At 44.3% G+C, this 25,403-nt stretch overlaps 1 long non-coding RNA gene and 1 other non-coding gene across 2 annotated transcripts; both read right to left on the bottom strand.

Moving 5' to 3' along the window:
* Positions 1-384: 384 nt before the first annotated feature.
* Positions 385-488, bottom strand: LOC140709738 (U6 spliceosomal RNA). The gene has a single exon (XR_012090481.1). It is a non-coding gene; the product is annotated as a U6 spliceosomal RNA (small nuclear RNA).
* A 95-nt stretch (positions 489-583) lies between these two features.
* On the bottom strand, positions 584-25,351 carry LOC140709610 (uncharacterized). Its single transcript, XR_012090146.1, has 12 exons — positions 25,008-25,351; positions 21,139-21,285; positions 20,880-20,990; positions 19,651-19,896; positions 15,971-16,186; positions 14,911-15,087; positions 12,740-12,798; positions 10,368-10,716; positions 8,995-9,053; positions 8,207-8,319; positions 7,132-7,619; positions 584-1,411 (listed from the first exon to the last, which is right to left on the bottom strand). It is a non-coding gene; the product is annotated as an uncharacterized lncRNA (long non-coding RNA).
* Positions 25,352-25,403: the final 52 nt, after the last annotated feature.

Raw genomic sequence — 25,403 nt, 5'->3', positions numbered from 1 at the left:
ATACCTGTGCCAGTGAAAGTGCAGTGAAATGGCCATTTTCTTGTACTATCAGTGGTGTTTAAATTGTATATAAACCTTCCGGGATAAAGCTTGGAAATTTTTTTAAAATAATACAGACAGTGACTCATTATACTGCCTCCTCCAACTCCTGGCCTCAAGCAATCCTCCCACCTCAGCCTCCCAAAGTGCTGGAATTATAGGCTGACAGCTGCCATGCCTGAAAGCTTGGCAATTTACATCAAGGGTAATAAGAATGCTCATACCCTGTCACTCACAGTTATCTCACTTCCGGAAATATTATCTTTGGATATAATTCAACCTAAACAAAAGGTGATATGCACAAACACAGTGAAAATCTGGGAGTAATTTTTTTCTCATTTTTTAAAAAATATGGAATGCTTCACAAATTTGCATGTCATTCTTTCACAGAGGCCATGCCAAACTCTCTATTGTTCCAACTTAAGTACATGTGCTACTGAAACAAGCATGAGTAATTTAAGATAGAGTGGTTAAGTGAAATAAGGAAGAGATATGGGGAATTTAAAAAATCTATGGTACTTATAGGCACCTAGTAACAGCTCAGCAAATTATTATTTTTATGGTAATTTCACTCAATTAAAAATTGTCATTAAAAATTACCATTGTCATGGAACATAATGTATCCTACAGTGAAATTGTAAAAACAGATAAAATTTGTCCCTTGGTATATGGGGGGATTAGTTCCAGCTACCCCATTTCTGTGTATACCAAAATCCATGCGTACTCAAGTTTTTTAAGTCAGTCCTGTGGAATCCAAATATTTAAAAAATGGAAAAATTAGTGAGGTGTGGTGACAAGCACCTGTAGTCCCAGCTACCTGTGAGGTTGAGGCAGGAGGACTGCTTGAACCCAGGAGGTTGAGGATGCAGTGAGCCATAATTGTACCACTGCAGTCCAGTCTGGGCAACAGAGTGAGACAGAAGGTTCACTTTTTAATAAAATTTTTCTATTCACTTGAAGATATGGTCAGGACTGTGGCATCGGAAAATTTTTCATAAAATAACTATCTAATCCAATTAATGCTGGAATTGGGGACAGAAAACGTTTTGGTGACTATTTATTCCTTCACTTGCTGTTATATAAACTATTGCCAGTAGGCATTTACCAACCAGAAGTGTCATCTCAGAGCTACTCACAATGAAAGGTGACGTCTGGGGCTCAGGTGTGTTGAGGTCCCCATGCCTTGGCTATGGGTGCTGAGTGGGACTTACTTGTCCATCCATTTTCTCTATTCCAGCACTGGGAAACTTGGGTTTATCCATCTTGATAAGATGTCATTGAAATTCCACTTGGCAAGAACCACAGATGGAAGAAAGGCCATGAAACCACAGGACAGTACTTGTTCTCAAAGGAATCTTTAGCTTAAGTGGCTCTGTAAAAAAGAAAGTATATTGGTGAAAAATCATTGCAGGTCAGGTGAGGTGGCTCATACCTATAATGCCAGCCACTGAGAGACAAAGGCAGGAGGATCCCGTGAGGCCAGGAGTTCAAGACCAGCCTGGGCAACACAGTGAAACCTCATCTCCACAAAAAATTAGGAAATGAGCTGGGTGTGGTAACACATTCCTATACTCCATGCTACTCTGGAGGCTGAAATAGGAGGATCGCTTGAGCCCAGGAAGTAGAAGCTGCAGTGAGCTCTGATCTCGCCACAGAACTCCAGCCTGGGTGACAGAGTGAGACCCTGTCTCAACACACACACACACCCCGTCATCTCGGTCTGCCCAGCCTTGACTAATCAAAAGGGTCTTCTGGTTACAGAAGAAGTATGCTCTTTTATAGGACAGGGAGAGACCAGCAAGCTTGTTCACAGCCTTTTCCTCATCCTCTGCTTAGTTTCCAAGAACCCTCACAGTGAAAACAGAGTCCCTGGGAAAACAACCTAAATCTTTAGGTTACCAGGGGAGAAATATGCCTCTTTTGTCAATTAATAAATGGAACACCTGCCTTAAAATCCAGGGAGTTCTGCTAGAATGAATCACTCCCTAAGACCTTGTCCTATGCAGGGAACACGAAAAACTGGAGTTTAACCAGGCGCAGTGGCTCACGCCTGTAATCTCAGCACTTTGGGAGGCCGAGGCGGATGGATCATCTGAGGTCAAACCTGGCCAACACGGTGAAACCCCGCCTCTACTAAAACTACAAAAATTAGCTTGGCGTGGTGGTGGACACATGTAATCCCAGCTACTCCAGAGGCTGAGGCAGGAAAATCGCTTGAACCCAGAAGGCGGAGGTTGCAATTACTTCTAGAAGAATTTCCATTAGCCCTTTGAAATCCTTCAACATTCATTAAGGTCAAAGAGTTATCACCTAATTTAATCTGATGGGTATGTGACCAGAGTCTTTCTAGGGAATAGAGACTCCCAAACTGTTCAGCTGGGAAGTGAGGAGATAATTTATTACTCAAAATCAAAGGGAAATGAAAAGAGGCCAACCTAGAGCGTCATTATTCTTTCTTGGCAGGGAATGGATTCCAGAGTCATTCCGTGACCTTTACGTTCTGTGACCTCCTTATTAGCATCTAGAAGCTTCCAGTGTAGGATGCAGCCAGCTAGGTTCTCTTCTAATGTAATAAAATCCGCTTCAGCAAAGCTTATGCAGAGCCATCTCCAGACTCCAGAAATAATAGGCTATAAATTACAGGATCTCCCATTTGATATAATGAAGTATAAGCACGCTCCTGAATGACTGCTCTACATATTACTCTGGGTGACTTGAAGTGAATTTGATACAAGTACCGGAGCGAGTGCAAAGCAGAGCTACATCTAGGATTAATGTGCTTGGGCCCAGCTCCTCACTACTCACCTATGAGTACAGTTCCAGAACCTAAGTAGAGGGTGGGGAAACAAGGCTCCTGGCTTTTTTCCCTAATGCCTGCCATCTCTTTCAGATTTCTTATTTCTTTGCAAAGAAACTAAACAAGCATGACTAAAAAAACTAAATGATTAAACCCTACACAGAGAATCTCCAAAGATTCACAAAATATCATTCAAGACTGTTAGAAAGACAACCTTGAGGATAACTTGATGTACCAGTGATCTACAATATTTGGGATCATTCCAAATTCCCGTCAAGGATCTGCCTATATCAACACAGGGACAAAGGACCAACCATTCAAATAGGCCCTGCTGCCAAAATGCCATCTCTTCATATTGTTCCATTTAACAAAACTGCAGCCTGTCATCTATCCTTAAGTCCCTTGGCCAATGGTGCAGAGCCAGAGTATGCTACTCCCTAGCAGGAAATCAACAGAATGACCTACTAAACACCATTCAGAAGATGCTAAGGCCCATGAATTGCAACAGGAAAGAAAAGACAGATAATTAGTCAGACAGGTACATGCTGGGCCAAAAATGCACTACAACCCCCACCCAATTCTGCCTAATCCTAGCTGGGCTGACACCAACCTGATGACTCAGGCCTGTAAGATCTCAAACTAAAACAGAAACTCCTGAACTGGGTTCTTGAGAACCCAGGAAGCAGCAGTAAACCATTAAAGAACAGATAAGGTCTGGAGGTGAGGGGGGAGTTTCAGATAAATGAAATGCTGGTAGAACACAGGGCCCAAAGGAGCAAAAGTTAACCTAAGCCCAGGTAGAACCTTGTTTACTAGAGTACTAGGTACGGGGTGTGGCAACTATTCTAACCAAAGAGGCTCCACTGGGGTTGGGTTAGCAATCCAAGGTATGGTATGCATAGGGCTGGTGGAATTCAGGGGGACTGAAACAAAAGCTTCAGAACCAGAAAGACTATATCTGGGGACAGAGCACAAAACTCTCAAGAGGTGAATCTTTGTAAGAGTGAGGCAGAACTATATAGCAGTTTCAGGAGACCTGCTGGTGCCCAGCGAGAGCTCCAAATGGGCTATATGCAGGGATGCAGGCTGTAGTCTCAGAAGAGGAGGTTCACAAAAGTCATTCAGTCCAAGACCCCAAACTGTGTTCTCTACTAAAAGGAATCAAGGCCCCCTAGAGAAATTGCTGACTCCATGTATGGTACAGTATATTGATCCTGGAACATCTTTTTTGCCAGAAAGCAACGAAGTCATCAAAGTCCAACAGGATCACATCAAAAAGACAGGAGAGTCAACTTGAAGAGATAATTAACCTCGATGAGACAATGTCAGCATCCAAAACAATAAAGACAACAATGGCCTGAAATACATCAAATGCAAACAATAATCTATGAGTTCATGATGGTATTCAGAAAAAAAAACTTGGTCACTAGAGGGAAGGTTACTAGGTCACTAACTTACTACTCTGAAAAGTGACTTAAAATGAGAGGTAGCGTGGAGCTATTTATTCAGTTTTTCCCTTACAAACATAAATTTTTAGGGAGATTAAAGTAGATGAAACAAATCTGGAAAAATGGAGGTAACTGCTTAATCAGAGGGTTGGGTACATGGAGGTTCATTCTATTTCTTTTGTGTATGTTTGAACCCCCTACAAAAAAAGCACAAGACAGAATGTGAGCCAAGTAGCTTAGGGTTTAGGCAAGGCTTCTGCCTACAAGAGACACTAGGATATGAGGGGTAGTTTTAGCCCTGATGGGCTGAGCCAACTGGAGGTACATAGGGAGGTGCTAAATTGCAGAGGTATCATGTTGCCCAGCATTTGATCGAATCCTAGATGCTAGGACTACTTGGTAGCATGCTTCCTAGGTGGTGGATCTGAGGCTACCTACAGAACTTCCTTTGTAGTCATAATTCGCTCAGAAACTACAAAAGGGTTGCTCTTGAAAATGGAGTCGGTCTTTGTCCATTTCATGCTGATATAAAACAATGCCACAGACTGCATAATTTATGAGAAGGAAAAAAGGAAGGAAGGAAGGAGGGAAGGAAGGAAGGAAGGAAGGAAGGGAGGGAGGCAGGGAGGGAGGGAGGGAGGGAGGGAGGGAAGGGAAAGGAAGGAAGGGAGGGAAGGAGGGAAAAAGGGAAGGCGGGAAGGAGGAAGGGGAGGAAGGGGAGGAAGGGGAGGAAGGGGAGGAAGGGAAGGAAGGAAAGGAAGGGAAGGGAAGGAAGAGAAGGAAGGGAAAGAGGGAAACAGGGAAGGAGGAAGGGAAGGAAGGAGGGAGGGGGAGAGAGAGGAAGGGAGGGGAAGGGAACAGAAGAACAAGGAAGGGAAGGGAAGGGGAGGGAAGGGAAGGGAAGGGAAGCGAAGGGAATGGAAAGGAATGGAATGGAACGGAACAGAAAGGAAAGGAAAGGAAAAGGGGAAAGGAAGAAACTTTATTTCTTATAGTTTTGGATGCTATGAAATCCAAGGTTGAGGGGCCTGCATCTAGTAGGAATCTTCTTGCTGCATCATCCCACAACAGAAGGCAGAAGGACAAGAGAGTGCAAGACAGCAAGGGGGCAAAAGGGGCTGAACTCTCTTTTATAATAAGATCACTCTGTGATTACTTATCTTTTACCATAATAACAACATTAACTCATTCATGAGGGTTCTCTTATTAGGCCCCACATCCCAACCGTTGCATTGAGGATTGAGTTTCCAGCACATAAACTTTGGGGGACACACTTAAACCACAGCAGAGCACTTATGTAAATTCAACCAAGAGGTGCTGGGAAAATCAAAGGCATGAGAAAGACAGCAAAGGCTAGCAGAGAAATACGCGCAGGTTAGGGAAAAAAGTCACAAAGAATCCTGTAGTGCAGGCTACTTTATCAAAAGCACCTAAAAAAGATCTCATTAACTGCCCCAACTCACCTCCACCCACATCTAAAGGGCCACACACAGCGCCACCAAAGGCAGCACAATGAGAACAGCATTCTCCTCAACAGACGAGCTGTGAGTATCCATACACCTAACTCAACAGCTTCAGAACAGCCCTAAAACAGCTCCTCCCTAACCACCACTCAAGTAACCAGCTGGGAAAGTATTCAGAAAACCCAAATCCTGACACACCACTACCAAACAACTTAAACGGCAAAGAACAACCCATTTAAACAGCAATGCCAGTTGCCGGGAAAAAAAAGGAACAATGAGTAGAGGAAAAGCAGAACTCTTGGGGTCCACCAAGACCGAGTTTCTCAGCTTCAGCACTTTCAAATGCAGAATCCTCTGGGGCCTGTGGAGCTCCACAAGGCATGTTGTCCTCAAAGATAAATAAGCAGGCAAGCTGGCTAGAAAATTGCTAAGGGTATTATTCTTCAAAGAATCTTTATAGGGTCAAAGAGGAATGTGTCTTACGGGCTATGTGTATTCCCCACAGATTCTGAGGATGATGTCAGTATCTCTTTCCAGATGTGTTGAACAATTTGCGGTCACTTGTATTCCTGCCACTGAGTACCAGTGCTTTGCTAATTTGAACTGATTCCAGCTCACACTGACCCCGGCTCCCTGGATCTGGTTACCATTAGCCAAGACTGTCATGCATACTGTACCCTTTCAAAGAGTCCTAAAAACAGCTCTTCGCCTACTCCTCCAAGACAAGTAAAAATGTCTGCCAAAGAAATGGGGAAAAAAGATTGAGAGAGAGAAAACAATTAACATACTAACAAGAGAGCAAAAAGCGAAGGGGGAGGAGAAACTAGGAAAATCACACATGGGCTCACACCTATTTCCAAAGCTGGGCTAATATTCTTTTGCTTGTGTCTGAATAAGTCACCAATTTTAAACTGCTAGTGAAAAAAAAAGAAAAAGAGAATGAAAGAAGCAGGCCCAGGCCGGGCATGGTGCTAGGATTAAAGTGCCGTAATCCTAGCACTTTGGGAGGCCGAGGCAGGTGGATCACCCAAGGTCAGGAGTTCGAGACCAGCCTGGTCAACCTGGTGAAACACCATCTCTACTAAAAATACAAAAAATTAGCTGGGCATGGTGGCACATGCCTGTAAACCCAGCTACTCAGGAGGCCGAGCAGGAGACCAGCTTGAACCCAGAAGGCAGAGAATGTGATGACCTGAGATCACACCATTGCCCTCAAGCCAGGGCAGTGAGAGCAAAACTCGGTCTCAAAAGAAAAAAAAAGCCATAAAATAACTCAGATTTCATTAAATACAACCCTAGTGGTGAATGACTACTGGTCAACAATAAAAAAGATAGATTACTCAGAACAGAGATTAAGAGTCCAGTAAGAATCCAGGAATCTTACCCTTAAATAATGAAAGAAATCCTTTCCTTGGAAAGTAATATCCTCTCAGGCCAGGAACTCCACTAGTAGACAGCCTTCTTAAAGAAAACATTTCTGGCCGGGCATGGGTTCATGACTCTAATCCCAGCACTTTGGGAGGCTGAGGCAGGAAGATCACCTGAGGTCAGGAGTTCAAGACCGGCCTGGCCAACATGGCGAAACCCCATCGCCACTAAAAATACAAAAATTAGCCTGGCATGGTGCTGGGCACCTGTAATCCCAGCAACTCGGGAGGCTAAGGCAGAAGAATCACTTGAACCCAGGAGGCAGAGGTTGGAGTGAGCCAAGGTCACGCCATTGCACTCCAGCCTGGGCGACAAGACTGAAAACTCTGTCTCAAAAAAAAAAAAAAATTCCTTTGGGAAGAACTTCTACATAAAAATCTTCAACATGAGACTGGAAAAAACAGTATGGGATCATCCCCGGACCGTTGGCTTTTACAGTTGGAGCTGTAAGAACAAAAAGAAAAAAGGATGTCATTTAAACACAGTATGTAGAAAAGAATAATTATTAAATCTGTATTGGTCTTTAACTTTTATACTTTGATCTTTAATTATGTTATTGTAATTGAGTCCAAAGAAAAATAGTATGAGTAAAATAAAAAGAACACCATAAATGCTAATATTCTGTTTATCAAAGTCTGCAGTGAAATATCCCATTAAATCCAAGTACAGTGACTCACACCCATAATCCCAGAACTTTGGGAGGCTGAGGCGGGTGAATCTCCTGAGGTCAGGAGTTTGAGGCCAGCCTGGTCAACATGGTGAAACCCCAATGCTACTACAAATACAAAAATTAGGCAGGCGCGGTGGCAGGGGCCTGTAATCCCAGCTACTCAGGAGGCTAAGGCACGGAGAATTGCCTGGACCCAGGAGGTGAGCTTGCCATGAGCTGAGATCACACCACTGCACTCCAGCATGGGCGACAGAACAAAACTCCATCTTAAAAAAAAAACACACTTTCTTAATCCAGTCTCACACACCGGGGCCTATCATAGGGAGGGGGGAGGCGGGAGGGATTGCATTGGGAGTTATACCTGATGTAAATGACGAGTTGATGGGTGCTGACGAGTTGATGGGTGCAGCACAGCAACATGGCACAAGTATACATATGTAACAAACCTGCACGTTATGCACATGTACCCTAGAACTTAAAGTATAATAATAATAAAAAATAAATAAATTAATTAATTAAAAACACACACACACACACACACACACACACACACAAAACAGCTAGCACATGACATTTGCTATGGGGAGACTAGGGATATGATCTTGCTGCAATCCTTCCATTTTAATAATTGCTAACAGTGTGATTCCATTCTGTTTCGTCCCCACTCCACTCCAGAGCCAAAACAAGAAAATCAATTATATTTCTATTTCTTTAAAAACATATCTAACTAAATCATCTAATTAAAAGATAATATGCACGGCTCCATACTAGTAACAAAAACTTCTTATGTCCTGAGTATCATGGACATTTGATGAATGCTTGTTCAATTGACTGGTGTAGATTTCAATAATAACCTGTTTGATGCATTACGCCACATTAATCTTGCATCTCAAAAGTAGGACAAATATTGTTTTTTCAGTTTTGTCTACCCAAAATGTAGTATTTACACGTATTTAAAAATGGGTTAATAAAAAGAAAATGAGTTTGTTCTAGAGAGTATGAGAATTTTGAAAACATGAATTCTCCTGTCCTGGCACATAATTAATACTTAGAGGCATATTATTTCATGTGAAAGCTACCATTAAAAGAAATTAATATTAAACGTTACTTCACATAATCTTCTAACCTGACTAAAGACTGAAGACCTACCTCACAAAGCTGATTTATCAAGTTGTAAATCTTCACCTGTTGAATTCATAAGTTCATCTCTAAAAGATAAGAATACTTAATATTCACTAGGCAATATTCAGCAAAGTAATATCCACTAGTACATATTTAACATTTCATCACCAAGGGTGGGTGTGAAAAGAAAAGACAGACTGGACACAGTGGCTCACACCTGTAATCCCAGCACCTTGGAAGGCCGAGGTAGGCAGATCTTGAGGTCAGGAGTTCGAGACCAGCCTGACCAACATGGTCAAACCCCGTCTCTACTAAAAATACAAAAATTAGCCAAGTGTGGTGGCAAATGCCTGTAATCCTAGATACTCAGGAGGCTGAGGCAGGAGAATTGCCTGAACCCAGGAGGCAGAGATTGCAGGGAGCCAACATCATGCCACTGAACTCTAAGCCTAAGTGAAAGATCAAGTCTCCATCTCAGGAGGGAAAAAAAATAATTAATTAATTAATTAAGAAAAGACAAGACAATTGGGATGCTTGAGCACAACTAAATCTTCTTTTGAGGTTTCTATACATTAACCAAACAAAATAATAATTGCAAATGGTCTCATCAGGTACTTCGTGGAGGATGTGTCCTCACAAGTAAACTGGTAACTTTGCAACCCACAGGTCTTTGAAACATATTACAATAATCTTAAATGGGATCCTTTAATATCACATTGCATTCAAGACTATCTTTCTCTACACAGCTATAAAAATCATTTATTTCCACATAGGCTTTAAAATCTCAGGCTTGAAAACAAGACATGGATACTATTTTCTTTAGCAAAAGTAGCAGAAAACTGTGAAAGAAAATGTCATTTGCGTGCCAGTCAGGTGAGGGCAGTCTTCACATTTTAAAAGCTAACACTGGCATGACTTACTCAATGTTGGACCCACATAAATTAAAAAGTAGAAGATAAAAATACCTAAAATAGGTCAGGTGCAGTGGCTCAAGCCTGTAATCCCAGCACTTTGGGAGGCTGAGGCAGGCAGACCACCCGAGGTCGGGAGTTCGAGACCAGTCTGACAAACATAGACAAACCCCAACTCTACTAAAAATACAAAATTAGACAGGCATAGTGGCACATGCCTGTAATCCCAGCTCCTCGGGAGGCTGAGGCAGGAGAATCGCTTGAACCCAGGAGGCAGACATTGCATGGAATCGAGATCGCACCACTGCATTCCAGCCTGGGCAAGGACAGCAAAACTCTATCTCAAAAAAAAAAAAAAAAAAAAAAACCATAAAATAACTTAGACTTAATTAAATATAACCCTGGTGGTGAATAAATATTTGTCAACAAAAAAAAAAATTTATTACTCAGAACAGAGAGGAGAGTCCAATAAGAATCCAAGAGTCTTACCTTTTAATAAAAAAATGAATCCATTCCTTTGACAGCAATATCCTCTCCAGGCCAGGAATTCCATTAGTAGAGAGTCCTCTTAAAAAAAATTTCTGGCAGGGCATAGTGGTTCACATCTGTAATTCCAGCACTTTGGGAGGCTGAGGCAGGAGGATCATCTGAGGTCAGGAGTTCAAGACCAGCCTGGCCAACATGCTGAAACCCCGCCTCTACTAAAAATACAAAAATCAGGCTGGCATGATGGTGGGCGCCTATAATCCCACCTACTCGGGAGGCTGAGGTAGGAGAATCACACGAACCCAAGAAGCAGAGGTTGCAGTGAGCCAAGATCACGCCATTGCACTCCAGCCTGAGCAAGAAGAATGAAAACCCCATCACCCACCACCAAAAAAAAGTTCCTTTGGAACAGCCTTCTACATAAAGATCTTCAACATGACACTGGAAAAAAGGGTATGGGATCATCACTGGACCTTTGGCTTTTACAGCTTGAGTTACAAGGACAAAAAGAAAAAGAGGTATCATTTAAACACAATATGTAGAAGAGAATAACTATTAAATCTGTATTGGTCTTTAACTTTTATACTTTTATCTTTATTTCTGTTAATATAATTGAGTCTAAAGAAAAATAGCAATAAAATAAAAATATTATTGTTCAAAACATTGAACAATAATACTCTGTTCAATGCATTACGCCAGATAAATCTTGCATCTCAAAAGTAGGACAAATACTATTCTTCCAGTTCTGTCTACCTGTAAATGCAATATTTACATGTATTCGTAATGGGTTAATAAAATGAGTTCATTGTTCTAGAGAGTATGAGAATTTTGACAACATGAATTCTCTTGTCCTGGCACATAATTAATGCTTAGAGGCATATTATTTCATGTGCAGGGTATCATTAAAAGAATTCAATGTTAAACCTTAAATAAAGACTGAAATAAAAACAACAGCAAAAATGCTAATATTCTGTTTATCAAAGTCTGCAGTGAAATATCCCATTAAAGCCGGTTGTAGTGACTCACACTCGTAATCCCAGCAGTTTGAGAGGCCAAGGCGGGTGAATCACCTGAGGTCAGGAGTTCGAGACCAGCCTGGCCAACAGTGAAACCCCATCTCTAGCAAAAACACAAAAAGTAGCCAGACATTGGGGAGGGCGCCTGTAATCCCAGCTACTCAGGAGGCTGAAGAAGGAGAATCGCTTGAACCCGGGAGGCGGAGGCTGCAGTGAGCCAAGATCACGGAATTGCACTCCACCCCAGGCAACAAGAGCTAAACTCTATCTCAAAACAAAACAAAACAAACAAAAAGCAGTAAGAGAAAACTGGAGCTAAGTCCTACTCATTGTATTTACTTTCCTAAAATAAAACAACATTATTTAAAAAATTATGGCCAAGCCCAGTGGCTCATGCCTGTAATCCCAGCGCTTTGTGAGGTCAATGTGAATAAATCACATGAGGTCAGGAGTTCAAGACCAGCCTGGCCAACATGGTGAAACCTCAACTCTACTGCGATTACAAAAATTAGGAAGGCATGGTGGCAGGTGCCTGTAATCCCAGCTACTTGGGAGGCTGAGGCAGGTAGAATTGCTTAAACCCAGAAGGTAGAGCTTGCCATGAGCTGAGATCACACTACTGCACTGCAAGGGCAACAAAACAAAACTCCATCTAAACAAAAAAAAAAAAGAACTGCTAGCAGGTGCAATTATTCACAACATGTAGAAATTATTCTTTTCTACATACTGTGTTTAAATGATATCCCTTTTTCTAATTGTTCTTATAGCTCAACCTGTAAAAGCCAAAGGTCCAGGGAGATGGGATATGATCTCACTGGCTATCCTTCCATTTTAGTAAATCTAAACAGTGTCATTCCATTCTGTTTAGTCCCACTCCAGAGCCAAAACAAGAAAATCAATTATACTTCTATTTCTTTAAAAACATATCTAACTAAATCTAATTAAAAGATAATATGCATGGCTCCACACTCTAAAAGAAAACCTTCTGTCCTATGTATCATGGACATCTGACGAATGCTTGTTCAGTTGACCGGTGTAGACTTCAATAATAATCTGTTCAATGCATTACGCCAGATAAATCTTGCATCTCAAAAGTAGGACAAATACTGTTCTTCCAGTTCTGTCTACCCGTAAATGCAATATTTACATGTATTTGTAATGGGTTAACAAAAAGAAAATGAGTTCATTGTTCTAGAGAGTATGAGAATTTTGACAACATGAATTCTCTTGTCCTGGCACATAATTAATACTTAGAGGCATATTATTTCATGTGGAGGGTACCATTAAAAGAATTCAATGTTAAACCTTAAATAATTATTTCACATAATCTTCTAATCTGACTTAAGATTGAAGACCTACCTCCTGAAGCTGTTTAATCAAGTTGTAAATCTTCACCTGTTGAATTCATAAGTTCATTTCTGAAAGGTAAGAATACTTAATATTCACTAGGCAACATTAAGCAAAATAATATCCACTAGTACTTATTTAACATTTCATCACCAAGGGTGGTTGTGATAAGAAAAGACAGGCTGGACATGGCGGCTGATGCCTTTAATCCCAGCACTTTGGAAGGCTGAGGCAGGCAGATCACGAGGTCAGGAGTTCGAGGCCAGCCTGACCAACATGGTGAAATCCTGTCTCTACCAAAAATACAAACATTAACCACGCATGGTGGCAGGCACCTGTAAGCCCAGCTACTCAGGAGGCTGAGACAGGAGAATTGCCTGAATCCAGGAGGCAGATGTTGCAGAAACCACGATCACACCACTGCAATTCAGCCTGGGTGAAACAGCAAGATTCTGTCTCAATCAATCAATCAATAAAAATGTAAGGAGGAAGCATTTACTGTGCATGTATATGCCTGGTATTATATGAAGCACTTTAGTGTCTTATCAAATCTTCAGGATAGATCTTCAGTTCTCATGACCACAAAAGAGGACACTAAAGCTCAGATAGGAGAAGAGACATGGCCAGCCTGTGTCCCTAGAGCCTACGGTCTTACCACCAGGTGAGACCGTTACACTGGTTCTAGGTATCACATGTTGTGAGATTTTTACTTTAAAATGAACCAAAAAAAACCAAACGCAAAAAAGGCATAAGCTATTAAAAAGTGGGAGAAACACTAAGAGAACCTTAAGCACATAACTAAAAATACTATGGAAATGTTACTGAATTCACTAGCAAATTTAATTCTAGATTTTCATTGAGGGGTAGGTTATATTACTCATGATGAAGAAAAAAATGTTCACTTTAAGTATATTAACATAAATACCATCAATATGATTTATCATGTTTAAACGTTCACTTAAAGCAATTCAGTTAAAATTCTGCATCTCATACAATTTTGTAGTTTGCTAGTAGGTTACAAGTAGTCATCCAAATAAAAACAGTAAAACACATGATGTTTTCCACTGGTTATTGCTTTTTAGGTAAGCACTTTGGTTATTGCTCTTTTTAGGTAAGCGCTTGATATATACCGACAGAGGATAATAACAAATTGCTAATTTCTTTCATCATTATATAAAGGTGGCTTCAGGATAGAATAGTATAAGTGCAATGACGAATTTGAAATCTAATGTCAACTCAGTGATGCATCAAGACAAAAGTAGAGACAATAGGGGCACCTTGGTGAGTACTGAATTTTTATTTATTTATTTATTTATTTATTTATTTATTTATTTGGAGATGGAGTTTTGCTCCTTTTGCCCAAGCTACAGTGCAACGGTGCAATCTCAGCTCACCACAACCTCTGCCTCACAGGTTAAAGCGAACCTCCTGCCTCAGCCTCCCGAGTAGCTGGGATTACAGACATGTGCCACCACGCCCATATAATTTTGTATTTTTAGTAGAGACGGGGTTTCTCCATGCTGGTCAGGCTGGTCTTGAACTCCCGACCTCAAGTATCTGCCTGTCTCGACCTCCCAAAGTGCTGGGATTACAGGCGTGAGTCACCACACCTGGATGAATACCAAATTTAATGAAGCAGACTAAGAGAAACAATTCATTTAAAAAAATAACATTTAGCCAGGCACGGTGGCTCACACCTGTAATCCCAGCACTTTGGGAGGCTGAGGCAGGTGGATCAGGAGGTCAGGAGTTCAAGACCAGCCTGGCCAAGATCATGATACTGTCTCTATTAAAAATACAAAAATCAGCCAGGCCTGGTGGCTGGCGCCTGTAATCCCAGCTGCTCAGGAGGCTGAGGCAGAGAACTGCTTGAACCCGGGAGGCAGAGGTTGCAGTGAGCAGAGATCACACCACTGCACTCCAGCCTGGGCAACAGAGTGAGGCTCTGTCTCAAAAAAATAATAATAATAATAATTCAATGAAATCCCTAAGATGAAGGGCTTTGCAATAAATATGTAAATAAATTCCCAATCTCCATGCTGAAAGTTTAAAAGAAATGCTAATAAATAAAGAAACACAACTTTTCCTTAGCTTTGTAGCAATTTAGAAACAGAGAATGTTTCCAATATTTAGACACTACAAAGCACCTGACAAGGAGAAACGTGTAAGGAGGTATGACTCACCGGCAGCCCTGGGCCTGTCCACGGTACGCCCATGATGAAGAGTAACTCCACTGTGTAAATGCTCATGAACACAGGATTACAGGACTTTTCCAGTTTAGACATACCATATTTTCTTTCAGACAATTCTTCAACTTGCTTATATAGATCAGCAATACGATTATTCCATTTCTCTGAAAACTGAGCAAAAGCTGATTCTCAATAATATGTCCCTATGTCAGAGCAGCACTAACATGTAACAACTTATTTCATATATTTTACATTCTAACAGTCCACATCATTTTACTGCTTTGAAAAAAATTTTTCCCTTTTTTGGTGGTTCTTAGAATTGGTTTAATGAGAGACTATTAGAGAAGTTGAAAAGCAGGAGGGCAGAAAAGTTCAATCAAATTAAACACAGTAACAGGGAGGCCACAAAGAAGAGGTCTCCAGGGGTCTTTTAGCAAACTTCCTAAAACATGTCTCAGCTGTGTGGAAATAAGTCTTTACAGCAGCCGGGTGTGGTGGTGCAGGCCTGTAATCCTAGCACTTCGGCAGCAGAGGCAGGGGGATGGCTTTGAGCTCAGGGTAACATAGCCAAAACCCCCCTCCCCACCCCCACCCATCTCTACCAAAAACACAAAAGAGCCAGGCATGGTGGTGGGTGCCTATAGTCCCATCTACTCAGGAGGCTGAGGCAGGAGAATCACTTGAACCCAGGAAGCAGACATTGCAGTGAGCCGAGACCATGCCACTGCCAGCCTCGACGACAGAGCAACACTCCACCTCAAAAAAGAAAAAACAAAAACAAAAACAAGGTTAAAAGGGACCCCAGACCTTAAAGGTACAAGTTTAAGAGGGACCCCTAAGCAAAAAATGTCAACCCTTTTCCTCTCAATCTTTGAAACACCAGGAGGGTGTAACAGTTTTGCAGCCTAGCTGTAGCAGGCTGATGCCCCCAAGATGCCCATATCCTAATCCCGGGAACTGGTGAACATGACCTTGTATGGCAAAAGGGGCTTTGCAGATATAATGAAGTTAAGGGTCTTTGGCTGGCTTGTACTGGCGGGGTTAATGTACTCACCCGGATCCTTATAAGAGCAGAGAAGGTGATGGAGAGGGTGGGAGGTGTAGTGACGAAAGCAGGAAACTCCAGTCATTCAGGACGTGCAGCACAAGCTGAGAAGTGCAGGCCGCCTCCAGGGCCAGGAGACAGATTCTCCCCCAGAGCCCCGGAAGGCAACAACCCTGCTCCCACCTTGCTTCAGTGGGACTTACTTTAGAATTCTGGTCTTCAGAACTGTAAGGGAATACATTTGTGTTGTTTTAAGTCACTAAGTGTGTGGTAATTTGTTGCAGCAGCCACGGGAAACTAGTATTGTAGTGAAGCCTCAAAACCCATATGAAGGGGCTGGGCTCAGTGGCTCATGTCTGTAATCCCAGCACTTTGGGAGGCCGAGGAGGGCAGATCACTTGAGGTCAGAAGTTTGAGACCAGCCCGGCCAACATGGCGAAATGCTGTCTCTACAAAAAATACAAAAGTTAGCCGGGCATGGTGGCACATACCTGTAATCTCAGCTACTCAGGAGGCTGAGATATGAGAATTGTTTGCATCCGGGGTTGCGGGGTGGAGACTGCAATGAGCTGAGATTGCACCACTGCACTCCCGCCTGGGTGACAGAGCGAGGCTCCATCTCGAAAACAAAAACAAAACAAACCAAAAAACCCACCTGAAGAAGGTTTCCAGTTCTGCCAGCAGTCCCCCACCCAACCCTCGGAAGCAGACATTCCATTGCTGCAGGCCATGGACAGGCAAAAGGAAGCGCCTCCTCATGGCAGAGGTCTACCCAGGAGAAACCCAAGGGAAGGCACTGCCGGGCCAGGCTGTCTGCCAAAGCCATATTATGGTGTTTTTTGTTTTTGTTTTTTCCGAGACACAGTTTCACTCTGTCTCCCAGACTGGAGTGCAGTGGCACAATCTCAGCTCACTTTGACCTCTGCCTCCCCAGTTTAAAGAATTCTCCTGCCTCAGCCTCCTGAGTAGCTGGGATTATAGGAACATAGCACGCCTAGCTCATTTTTGTATTTTTAGTAGAGATGGGGTTTTGCCATGCTGCCCAGGCTAGATTTGAACGCCTTACCTCAAGTGATCCACCTGTCTCAGCCTCCCAAACTGCTGGGATTACAGGAGTGAGCCACCGCACCGAGCACTCGCCAAGGCCTTTGATGGCAGGTTTTTTCCAGGGGATCAGTCCTGGTCTGGTCTGGCTCTGCCCACTCTCCCTCTCACCTAGCTGGAATCCCTAGCTCCTTCTCAGTAGAGGAGAGTGTGGAACCCAACCCCAGCTTGGTATGGTTCAGATCTCGTTTCACCCATGGAACCTGGCTGCTACCAAGGTCCCGGAGAAAACCAGGGTCTCTCTGCAGGTATGATACAGGACGGGCATGTCCCCAGGACCCTGTGAGAGGGAAGCCCAATGTCCCACCAGATTGGCAGAGCTGGGAAAGAGAAAGTTTTATGATAGCCCTAAGGAAAAAAACAGGCAGCAGAGGAAGCAGGACAGCACTCACATGGAACCCATGTCACTGCCTGAGTGAGGTGAGGGAGGACTGCACCCCAGTGACATGAGGGGGAAGAGAGGCGTGGTTCCAGGGCAGCTTTCCCCCTCATTTCCTCCCATGTTACTCTGATCCCCTCCAGGTGAGCCTGCCCACTTTGTGCCCAGGAGCCTGTAGAAAAACACAGCACCAAATGGTTATGGCCCCAGGAGTGGGGCACAGCAGGGAGGAGACCTGGACAGAGGACAGGCAGGGGAGGAGGGAGTGGGCCTCAAACTCCTGGAGGGGGCCCTTCTCATGGGTCCTCCTTTTTGGCTTCTCCTTCTTTACCCTGGGCTGATCACCCAGGGAAGAACTGAAGCAAGGTTTCTCACCCTCAGGTCCAAGGGGTTCAACTACCAGGCCCTTAGGGAGGTGTGAGCCCCCTGAAAGGATGCAAGGTTTTTTTTTTGGAGATGGAGTTTCACTCTTGTCACCAACACTGGAGTGCAGTGGTGCAATGTCACCTCACTGCAACCTCCGCCTCCCGGGTTCAAGTGAATCTCCTGCCTCAGCCTCCAGAGTAGGCTGTAAGGTGTAAGGCCACCAGTAAGGTGGCTGCCACCACGCCTCATTTTTTGCATTTTTAGTAGAGATGGGGTTTCGCCATGTTGGGCACGCTGGTCTCGAACTCCCGACCTCAGGTGATCCGACTGGCTCGGCCTCCCAAAGTTCTGGGATTACAGGCGTGAGCCACTGCGCTTGGCCGCAATGCAAGGTTTTGCATGGAGAGCATGTACATGCCTTTCTGGAAAACAGTCCACAGCTTATTCTCAGCAGGCTCCACAGTTAAAAAAGGTTAGAACTCTTGCTACAGAGCTGTGGCAGTACGTAGGTGAGGGGCCTGCCAAGGGCATTCTGGGGACTACCTGGGCACCCCTGAGCCCACTGTCCCCTAGGCAGGCTGCACTGCTTGGTATTTGCAGAGCTGAGGGGGTGGGGCACGTGGGGACTGTGAAATTGCCCTGAGATGACCCACAGTCCTCAGCTGGGAAGGGAGGGGTGCATCTCCTGCAGCATCCTCCATCCCTAGACCATGGGGCCAGGAGAACTGATCCTTTCAGCAAGTCAAAAGCCTATTACTGACTTCTTCCCTGGCCATGTAGACCATGTAGTGAACCAGGGTAGTCATATCAAGTAAATGCCTTGGTCTCTGTCACCGAGGTGACCAGTAAGCATTCTCAGGTGCAGTGAAGGTCCTGACACCAAGATATGCACCTGGCCACCTGAGGAAAGAGAAAGGACTATCCAAGGGGATGGGGCTGAGCTGGGTGTGGAGTGGTCCTTGTGGGTCTTGGTGAATGGGAGGGGGAGCAGCATGATCCAGACCTTGAGGCAGAAGGACAACCAGGAGACAGCCTGGAAAATGTGCTGGAGCCACAAGGGCTCAAGGCTGGCCAGAGAGGGAGGTGGGATAGGCTGGAAAGTCCTGAGGTCTGAAGATTGGCCCTGGCAGAAAGAAGCCAGGTAAGGTGGGGTGTTACCTGCACCCTGGGGGCCAAGTGCAGGCCATATCAGGCCAATTACCAGGCCCTTAGGGAGATGTGAGCCCCTTGAAATGGTGGAAGGTTTTTTTTTTTTTTTTTTTTTGAGACGGAGTTTCGCTCTTGTCAAACAGGCTGCCACCTTTGCCCAGAGCAGGCACCAACATTTCTGGCTCTGGGTGTGACCTCAGAATGGGGAAAAGCCCCAACCCCCACCAGGACCACCTGCCGCCTAGACTACTTCATATGCTGAACCCAAGCCAGGGGCAGGAAGCTAGAATGACACCTAGGTTAATCCTGATAAAGTCCCTGGCTCCGGGTGTGACCTCAGAATGGGGAAAAGCCCCAACCCCCACCAGGACCACCTGCCGCCTAGACTACTTCATATGCTGAACCCAAGCCAGGGGCAGGAAGCTAGAATGACACCTAGGTTAATCCTGATAAAGTCCCTGGCTCCCCCCAGCTACGGGGCTGAAGGGGAATTACAGCCCAAACCCCAGATGCTGACTCTCTAACACTGATCCCTCAGTGCCCACAGGGAGATAGAATCAGCACACTTTCCAGATGGGGAAATGGGCTCCGAGAAGTGCAAGAGCCTTGCCCAACGCCCCAGACCAGGGCTCCAGACCCACAGGGTTTTGTCACTGTGTCCAGAGGGCAGCAGCTGCTCTGAGGTACCCACCTAAGCCTGGCAGCTTTCTCCAACTTCGGAAGCCCAGGAGCATGGCCCAGGTCCACAGATGCACCTGGCACGAGGTGCGCCCAGAGGGACAGAGGCAGATGAGTTTCGTCTCCTCCACTGGATTGTGAGACAAGGGTCTGCTTGAGAAGGCAGTGGATAGTGAGCAACTTGGGGCGGTTTCCCTCTGGATGGATCTGCAGTGCCTGGATGGAACCTGGCTCAGACTGAGCTCAGTTCTGCAGGTCCCTGAGGCATGGAGAGTTCACAGCTACCAAGTGTATGAGTCTGGATTCAAAGCCAACAAACAGCATGACTCGAAAGTCCCTGCCCTACCTGGACCACTCACCTCTTGGGAGTCACCCTTGCAGGCTCATCAGATGCCCAGGCCAGCAGCACAGCCGGCCATGACCAAGGAAACTTGGGGAGCCTCAGAGTACCCCCAGGTATTCCAAACTAAACCTGGCACCCCTGCCTCTCACCATCCTTCTTCTTGCTTTAACCTCACCCCCGCCTCTCACCATCCTTCTTCTTGCTTTAACCTCACCCCCTACACAGAGCCTGGGCCACCTAACGTGGCATCAAACAGATGCCTCAATAAATCAGAGTCTAATTTTCGTGGAGAAAAAAAAAAAAAACCAGATATACATACAAATTCAAAATATATCCTAAAGTACATATAAATTCAATATCTATCCAATCATTATGACTATGACAGTAGAATATTAAAATACTATTTTCAAAATGTATATAAGCTTAATGTTCTATTTATTCAAACTATTCAAAATACAAATCATCAACATAATTTGCCACTAACATCTCATTCAGTCCCTTCACAGGACACATGATCCACTGGGAGTTAATAAATTAGCAGCTGGCAGGCAGTGACACATAGCAAAAATGAAAACCAAGGGGTGAAATAGTTCTGAAATAAAAAGGGTTTTAAAGCTAAGAGAAATCATTGAATTACTAAGTCATTAGCACTAATTTTGAGCCAACTAACTAATTAATATGAGATGACACAGTGTCCTATGTTTTGGCAAATACAAACTATGTTTAAACAATGTCTGTAATGTGACTTTCAAAATGCTCCTGGCTTTACAAAGATGTGATTAAAATGTAGTAATACATGCTAAAACATTTCCCCCTGCAGAGAATGTTGTAACTTTCATCAGTCACATTGAGAGTCCAGAAGATGAAGGAAAAGGTAGTGGATTTCACTGAGAACTTACCAGAGTTGAACTCCCTCACTTTCTGTTGCCCAACATTGGCAGGTTACAGGACTGGTGGCTGTGGTGTCTCAATGGTCTTTGGTCCCTTAGAAGGTGGAGAATCATCATCATCTTGAAAAAGAACATATGCTCATTACTGAAGGAACCATCTTAGGTTACAGCCACCTCCGGGTCAATTCCCAACATTCAAAATCTGAGGAGGGCTTTAAAGCTATTTTGAGTATTAATAATTATTTCTGTATTGCGAACTTCAGCATACCTTTTTCTAGTTATATTTGAAATGTTATTCTTTTGGGATGTGCGCAAGTGAATACTGCTTTTTCTTCTGTCTTGTTTCATTACTTTTTAGTTTGCTTCATTTGAATCATCATAAGTCTTCCCTTCTCCTCAAATAGCTTTCAACTTGCTGCCAAGAACAATAATCTATTTTAAGGCTTTTGAGAAAAAACTTTCAATGAAGAGAGCCACCTAAAGTTATACAAATATAGAAGAAACGGGGTAAAATAAAGCTTAGATTGGAAAAAAATATTTAAGATTGTACAAAATTCAAGCACACATAAACAAGGGAAGCTGGGTAATTGTACATTCAAATACTTTTAACAAGTGCAAAATGTGGAGGCTTAAAGAAATAGGGCTGGCCAGGCATGGTGGTTCATGCCTTAATTCCAACACTTTGGGAGGCTAAGGCAGGCTGATTACCTGAGGTCAGGAATTCGAGACCAGCCTTGCCAACGTGGTGAAACCCCATCTCTACCAAAAATACAAAAATTAGGCCAGGAGCGGTGGCTCACACCTGTGATCCCAGCACTTTGAGAGGCCAACGCAGGTACATCACCTGAGGTCGGGAGTTTGAGACCAGCCTGACCAACATAGAGAAACCTTGTCTCTACTAAAAATACATTAGCTGGGCATGGTGACGCATGCCTGTAAACCCAGATACTTGGGAGGCTGAGGCAGGAGAATCGCTTGAACCCGAAAGGCAAAGCTTGCGGTGAGCCAAGATTGCACCATTGCACTCCAGCCTGGGCAACAAGAGTGAAACTCCGTCTCAAAAAAAAAAAAAAAGAAAACAAAAATTAGCCAAGAGTGGTGGCACATGTAATCCCAGCTACTTGGGAGGCTGAGGCAGGAGAATTGCTTGAACCTGGGAGGCTGAAGTTGCGGTGAGCTGCGATCGCACCACTACACTTCAGCCTGGGTAACAGAGTAAAACCCTGTCTCAAAAAAAAAAAAAAAGAGAGAGAAAGAGAGAAAGAAAGCAAGAAAGCAAGCAAGCTACATTATTTATGAAACAGATACTGTTGACTCGGTCACAAGAAAGCCTGTGTATAAATGAGCAGTGAGATATTCAAGCACAGCACACACACACTACTCAGGACAGCTGTCCTGAGTTCCATGCTTACTTCTTTCTGGATACACCAGCAACTCAATCTGCTATGATCCTGCAACACATCTCTTGTTAAAATTAGAGACATCTGGGCCAGGCACAGTGGCTCATGCCTGTAATCCCAACACTTTGGGAGGCCGAGGCAGGTAGATCACCTGAGGTCAGGAGTTCGAGACCAGCCTGGCCAACATGGTGAACCGCTGTCTCTATCAAAAATACGAAAATTAGCCTGGCCTGGTGGCACGTGCCTGTAATCCCAGCTACTCGGGATCCTGAGGGAGAAAAATCGGTTGAACCTGGGAGGTGGAGGTAGCAGTGAGCCAAGATCGTGCCACTGCACTCCAGCCTGGGTGACAGAGCAAGACTGTCTCCAAAAAAAAAAAAAAAAAAGAAAGAAAGAAAAAAAATAAATTAGACATCTGGATCAAATCAGCTGCCTCTGTCATCGTCTAGTCCCGCAAAGTGTCAGGTAATGTCCTATGAAGATCGCTGCTCACATATCTATAAAATACTGAAAATATCATTTTAAAAAATCTTTTTTTTTTTATTTTGAGACGGGACTTTTGCTCTTGTTGCCCAGGCTGGAGTGCAACGGTACGATCTCGGCTCACTGCAACCTCCACTTCCTGGGTTCAAGCAATTTTCCTGTCTCAGCTTCCTGAGTAGCTGGGATAGCAGGCATGCACCATCATGCCCGGCTAATTTTGTAGTTTTAGTAGAGACAGGGTTTCTCCATGTTGGTCAGGCTGGTCTTGAACTCCCGACCTCAGGTGATCCACCCACCTTGGCCTCCCAAAGTGCTGGGATTACAAGCTTGAGCCACTGCACCTGGCCAAGAAACCCTTATTAAAAAACAGGCCAGGTGTGGTGGCTCACGCCTATAATCCCAGTACTTTGGGAAGCAGAGGCAGGTGGATCACTTGACATCAGTAGTTTGAGACAAGCCTGGGCAACATGATGTAACCCCATCTCTACTAAGAATATATATATACATACATACACACACACGCACATATATATATATATAAAAATTAGCTGGGGGTGGTGGTGGGCACCTGTAATCCCAGCTTCTCAGGAGGCTGAGGCAGGAGAATCGCTTGACCCTGGGAGGTGGAGGTTGCAGTGAGCGGAGATCTTGCCACTGCACTCCAGCCTGGGAGACAACAGCAAAACTCTATCTCAAAAAAAAAAACCAAAAACAGACCCTATTTCAAAACAAAAACAAAAGCAAAACAAAACACAAATGTGGTATGGAAATAAAAATAATTACCGTGTTAAACACAGCTTCGTAGAAAATAAAAGACCACTCAAATACAATAAGCTGTCTTTTTAGACGGGTATAATTGTTATTCTTATTTTACAGCTTAAGAAACAGGCTCAGAGAATGTTATTTGATTGGACCGTGTTGCATCTCTGGACAGTGCAGCTGAGATCAGACTTCGTGTGTAACTCCACTAGCCTACCAGGGTGCCTCTCATAAAGGTAAGAAATGTAAATTTGGCCTAATATACAAAGTTGCCACGGCAGCACTGGGTCAGTTCTACATACACTACTTCTATGTTCATCAAGGGAAACCTTACAGGAAAGTGAAAATGTTTCTAGAAGGTGATTGGACACCAGCACATTTGCTTGTTGCCTTTGGGCTCTTCTTCTAAGGCCAACAGTGACCTGAAATTATTGACTGACTATTCCAGTCAACTGGAGAAAATGGTACCAAGGTCGCCAACATCAGACAAATTCACTTGAGGATCTATCTATGTACTCTGAAAGACAAAACTGCTTGTGAAGGATACTGTATTTCAGAAAAACAGAATCATATCAACAACTAATAACACTGTAAAACGCTGATGTGTTGAATGCTACTTTAGAAAAACATGTTCAAATCTAGGGAAAAAATTGAAAACTACGTATCTAGCTAGCTAGTTAACTATCTAGAGACATGCTTTCATTCTATTGCTCAGAATGCAGAGCAGTGGGATGATCAGAGCTCCTGGCCTCAAGTGGTCCTCCTGCCTCAGCCTCCTAAGTAGCCTGGGCCACAGGTGGACACAGTTACAGCTGGGTTTTTTGCTTTGTAGAGACAGGGTTTCACTACATTGCTCAGGCTGGTGTCATACTTTGGAGTCTCACTGTGTTGCCTAGGCTGGGGTGCAGTGGTGCAATCTCGGCTCACTGTAATCTCCGCCTTCTGGGTTCAAGGAGTAGCGGGGACTACAGGCATGTGCCACCACACCCGGCTAATTTTTGTAGAGACTGAGTTTCACCATGGCCAGGTTGGTCTGGAACTCCTGACCTCAGGTGATCCACCCACCTCGGCCTCCCAAAGTGCTGGGATTACAGGCTTGAGCCACCCAGCTTGGCCGAGCACTTTCCTGTTATTAAACAGCCTAATCCAGGCGGGGCATAGTCCCTCACGCCTGTAATCCTGACGACTCTGATGGCCAAGGTGAGAAGACCGCTTGAACCCAGGAGCTCGAAACTGGCCTGGGCAACATACCGAGACCCCCATCTCTACAAAAATTACAAAAATTAGGCCACGTGAGCACCGCGCCTGGCCAATTTTTGTATCTTCTGTAGAGATGGGGTTTCTTCATGTTGCCCAGGCTGGTCTAGAACTCCTGAGCCCAAGCCATCCATCCTCCCGCCTCGGCCTCCCGAAGTACTGGGATGGCAGTTTTATTTGGCAGTCCCTCCCTGTTGCACATTTAGGGTTTTTTTTTACTTTTTTAGACAGGGTTTACCTCAGTCTCGCAGGCTGGAATGCTGTGGTGGGACCATAGCTCATTGGTGCACCGAACCTTGGGGTTCAAGTAGCTGGGGAGCTGAGGTAGGACTACTGAGACAGGGTCGCGCCACGTTGCTAGACTGCTCTTGGCCTGAAGGGATCCTCCCGCCTTGGTCGCGCCTGGACATCTTTTTGTATTTTTGACCGACATAAACACTGCGCTGGGTCTGAGTTTGTCAACTACCCTTCTCCAGCCAGCAACACACAGGACCTGGAGGGGAGGTCGCGGTTACCAGGCTCCACTTTCAGGAGAAAACTGCTCAGCTACCGACACTACCACCTCTGTGACGCCGCCGAACGCCCCCGCCTGTGACGTCGCCCCAAGGCCCACCCTTATGACGTCACCGGAGGC

This window comes from Chlorocebus sabaeus, chromosome 21 (assembly GCF_047675955.1).
Source record: "Chlorocebus sabaeus isolate Y175 chromosome 21, mChlSab1.0.hap1, whole genome shotgun sequence".
NCBI lineage: Eukaryota > Metazoa > Chordata > Mammalia > Primates > Cercopithecidae > Chlorocebus > Chlorocebus sabaeus.
Note: the sequence above shows the minus strand (reverse complement) of the source record. Positions and strands in the feature narration are given on the sequence as shown.